Here is a 4,872-nt window from a genome sequence, read left to right as displayed (position 1 = left end):
CCCCCTTAAAAGAAAGTGGGACCTTCTACTGCCATGCCTTCTCTTTGCTTATAGAGAAGTCCCTCAGGAGGGAGTAGGTTATTCTCCCTTTGAACTTCTTTATGGTCATCCGGTCAGAGGTCCATTGGCCCTGATCAAGGAGGGGTTGGAGAGTGCTCCTTCCCACAAGCCAGTCAGAGTAACTGACTATGTGATAGGTCTCCGAAGGAGAATGTCGCACATGATGGCAGAAGCAAGTGACAACTTGAAAGCTGGACAAGCATTGGTCAAGCACTGGCATGATCAAAAGGCTAACATGGTTGAGTTTACTCAAGACCAGCTAGTTCTTGTTATGATTCCAACAATGCAGAGGGCCTTGCAAGACAAATGGATGGGACCCTTCAAGGTTGTGGGTAAACTTGGAGAGGTCAACTATCTGGTGGACTTGGGCAATCCCAAGGAGGCTCCAACAGTCTTCCACACCAACAGACTAAAAGCGTATGTCTCCAGACCTGATGTAGGAGCCCTGCTTCTAGCATCATCAGAGGAAGAAGAAGAGAGCGAAGCTCTTCCTGATCTCCTCAGAGGCTTACCTTTAGACGAAAAGATTGAAGGAGTAAATATCTCTTCAAATCTGACACCTGAGCAACAGGAAGAGTGCAAATCTATGTTAAATCAGTTTGCCTCCCTGTACTCACTTTCACCAGGCTTGACCCCTTGGAGACAGCATGACATACTCACTGGTGACTGTCTGCTAGTCAAAAGCAGAGGATATCGAATGTCAGAAAATGCAAGAACCCACATCAAAGGTGAGGTCAGCAAGATGCTTGATCTCGGGGTAATAGAGCCCTCTACTAGTCCATGGTCTAGCCCAGTTGTGTTAGTACCAAAGGCAGGATCTAAAGAACTTAGATTCTGTGTGGATTACAGAGCTCTTAATGCAGTCACTAAGACTGATGCCCACCCTTTGCCAAGGACAGATGAGTTGGTGGATAGACTTGGTGCAGCCAAGTTCCTCAGCACATTTGACTTGATGTCAGGCTATTGGCAAATAGCCCTGACAGACCATGCCAAGGCGAAAACTGCATTTTCTACCCCAGTTGGCTTATACCAGTTTAAGGTTATGCCTTTTGGATTGAAAAATGCACCTGCTACATTTCAAAGGATGGTAAACCAGGAATGATGGGATGGAGGACTTCTGTATGGCATACTTGGATGACATAGCAGTGTTTAGCAATTCCTGGGAAGAACATGTGGACGACTTGAGATATGTTTTGCAGGCTCTTGGAAAGGCCAATCTGACCATAAAGGCAAGTAAATGCCAGAATGGACAGAGTAAAGTGGTCTACCTTGGACATGAGGTAGGAGGTGGAGAAATAAGGCCTTTGCCCAGTAAAATTGAAGCTGTGCAAAATTGGACAACACCTACTACTCAGACCCAGGTGAGAGCCTTCTTAGGCCTCACTGGGTACTACAGGAATTTCATAGTGAACTATGGGTCCATAGCTTCTCCACTGAATGTCATCTCCTCTCCTAAATTCCCTAAAAAGGTTAGGTGGAATGAGGAATGCAATCAGGCATTTGAAACCCTGAAAAAGGCTCTTTGCCAAGCCCCAGTACTCAGAGCTCCTGACTACCACCAAACTTTCATTGTGCAGACAGATGCTTCAAATGTAGGAATAGGTGCAGCCCTCAGTCAACTGGATGGGAAAGGTAGGGAGCACCCCATTTGCTTCATCAGTGGAAAACTGAAGGATCCTGAAACAAGGTGGGCAACCATTGAACTAGAGTGTTTTGCTATTGTGTGAGCTCTGAAGAAGTTTAGGCCATACTTGTATGGTTCTACTTTTGTCATTCAGACTGACCACCAACCCTTGAGATGGTTAATGCAAATGAAAGGGGAAAACCCAAAACTACTGAGAAGGTCAATCTGCCTGCAAGGGTTTGATTTCACCATTGAGCACAGGTCAGGGTGTCACCACCAAAATGCTGATGGTCTCTCTAGGATGTATGTCATCGACTAGAGGTATGAGATTCATCTAGGAGTGGATTAAATCCTCCTGTCCCTTAGTCTGGGGGTGGCGAGTGTTAGGGAGAATTCTCTGTTTAGGCTGAATTTCCTAACCATGTGAGTCCCCCAGCAGCTTTGCTGGATTTCTGGAGTTTGTTTTTTTCTCCTGCCAAGAGTGAGACTCTTTTTCCCCCACTCTTGGACATGATTTGTGGTGTTCCTTTGAATGTTAATGTGTTTCATGGGCTATGGGGTCTTTTACTCCATAGGGTCTCATATGTTTTTTTCTATGTGTGTTACACCATACCCTCCGTGCAGTAACACTGGGGTGTCATAGTGACCCCCCACCAAAGACTCCATACCCTGAGACTGACTACTGTTTCCCAGGGCATGTAAAGTCACCATTGGCTTTACTAGTCCCAAATTACTAACAGAACCAGTGCAAACCATCATATTGTGGACGTACTGGTAGGGGCAATTCGATGGCCCCTGGGTCTGTTATTCGAGGGGGCACTGTCCCGTCCCTCCTCATCGAGTTTTGGCTGGTGGCAGTGGATACTACTTTTTATATTCAACCGCGAATATATCTCTATGGGATTTTCCCATTGTTCGAGGCTAATACTTTTTAACATAGCCTCTAACATACCGTCGGTTTATTTATTTAATATTAATTCACCGGGTGGTATTTTCTGCCAGAACTCGGTTTTAAAATGGCATTTGTGTTCTCCTCTGTAACTCCAAACCAAAGGTCGAGCCCTTTGTTCCACTTTTTGGCGGGCTTCTCCACAGAAGCCTCCAAAAGTGGTGCCACTCTGTCTGGGTACCAAAGGGGGTGTGGGAGGGGGTTTAGGCACCCTGGACTGAGTTACCTTGGTAACTCAAGTCGCACTCTTGTGTGATTGGCCCAAGTGGTGAGCCGGCTCACCACTTAGCATGTTTGATTGACAGCTAGGCTGAGTGAATGGGGGTGTGCTGCATAAAAGCAGGGCTTTTGGGACTGGAACTTCAGAAGTCGCCACAGGACCTGAAAATCCAACGAGGGAGAAGCTGGGCCGTCCTGCTACGACAACACCACCGGTGGAGCCCTGCTGAACCGACTCATCACTTCCCAACGACAGAGGAGATCTCCCGGCTGGAGAGTCTTCTTCCCTGACTGGTGGGCACAACCAGTTTACGTTCTTTTTTTTTTTTTTTACTTGGAGACATTATTTATGTACAATGTGTCTTAACGCCTGAATGCAACTCTAGTATCTTACATCAAGTTTTTCTCCATTAAATGTTTAAACATAAAAGCAAACTAAAAAAGGACATACAATGCCATTAAAAGGGTAACAAAAATATAGAACTGTTTAGAAACATTTTTACGAAAACTGAAATTAGTGCCCACAATAAGGCAATTTCTATGCTGCCACAAGTACCAAACAGTTAGACCATTTCTCGGTTGTTACGGATTGCGCAGCAAAGAACCATGCTGAAGATCATGCCGAAGATCATCACTACGCCAATCCCAATGCCAACTGCTCCAATTATGTGGAACTTTGAGTTAAACACCTCTTCAATCGCTGCTGGGCAAGTCTGTGTGGTAACAGAACTTATCACGTCCTTCTGTGGAGGGCAAGTGTCTGTGAGAAATGCATCAAAAACTCCAGTTGTGCCGCAACAGTTCAGTGCCAATTGAAGTCCTTTCAAAGTCTCCTTCAGGGCCTCGTCTTTACCTTGCGATGCCCTATACCTGTTAAACGTGTCCAATTAAAATTTCTTCACTTCTTGAACAACCTTGTCTTTGTTGGCAAAGCCCCAAATGCCAGCTGCTATTTCAATTGCAAAGATAACTAGTAGGAAGGCAAAAAACAAGCCAAGCATGCATTGAGACTCCTGAATTGCACCGCAGCAGCCCAAGAAACCAACCAGCATCATCAATGCACCTGCACCTATCAGAATGTATACTCCTGTATAGAATGAGGTGGGGTTTTCATCATGTTCAAAAATAGTTTTGGTTTGGGTGTCAAATCGCAGCCATAGACCAATAGCAAGCACTGCAGTCCCGCAAAGCCAAAAGATGAAATTAAAACCAAAGAGCAGGTACTTTATGCACTTGGTTCCTCCTTTGACGGGCATGGCGGCGAGTGGCTTGGGTCAGGGAGGGCGAGAAGCTCGCATCCCAGGATGTATTGTGGTCGAATTGCCCGTGCCAAGCACCCCGGCTACCGGATAGCCACTTACCCCTGGACCGCGAATAAAAGGACCGCTCCTTTTAATTGAGAACTCTGCGGCTGATTTCTTCCCTGGCAGTGCAAAGGACTCCTGCTTTCCTCCCCGACGAGATCCTCTCTTCCTCCGGACGAAGCACTGACTTGCACCCACTGCCAGGAACAACTGCCCCCGCTGGAGCGTTCTCACCATTTTAAGGTACCGTGTCCGCCATGCCTCCCTTTCTAAAGATTGCTACAAGGTAACAATAATCCCTTAACCTTCTGGACTGGGCTGGCCGCCTTGACCATCTAACTGGTCCCTTTCTTTTTGGTCCAACTCTTTCTGAACTTATTGCGAGACTTTCGGGCACTTTGAACCGTGTGACCTTGGACACATTTCGCCCGGACCCCCTTAAAGTGGGTCCGGCCTTGTTAATTTTGACTTAACGGTTTTAACCTGCCTTCTTCTCCTACTGTGTTCTTCCGAAAGTGTTGGGATCTGTTTCTATCTTTGCTCTGCCTTTCTCTCCCTTTTAAACCGATTGATTAGAGTGCCATCTTCGTTAAGCGCTCACCGCGGTCTGAAAATAAGTGTTACTTTACTTAAGACTTGTCTAACTAAACATTGAAGGGAGTGTATATCTTTTAGTGACCGTGTTTTTTGAACTGCTTGATATTAGTGCCAGTGTG

General features: G+C 46.1%; 1 pseudogene; it reads right to left on the bottom strand.

The window, feature by feature from the left end:
• Positions 1–3,203: 3,203 nt before the first annotated feature.
• LOC138570012 (CD9 antigen-like) lies at positions 3,204–4,138 on the bottom strand (annotated as a pseudogene).
• Positions 4,139–4,872: the final 734 nt, after the last annotated feature.

The sequence above is a fragment of the Ambystoma mexicanum genome, chromosome 2q (genome assembly GCF_040938575.1).
Source record: "Ambystoma mexicanum isolate Mex_15411 chromosome 2q, UKY_AmexF1_1, whole genome shotgun sequence".
Taxonomy (NCBI): domain Eukaryota; kingdom Metazoa; phylum Chordata; class Amphibia; order Caudata; family Ambystomatidae; genus Ambystoma; species Ambystoma mexicanum.
This window is presented reverse-complemented; position numbering and strand designations above follow the sequence as displayed.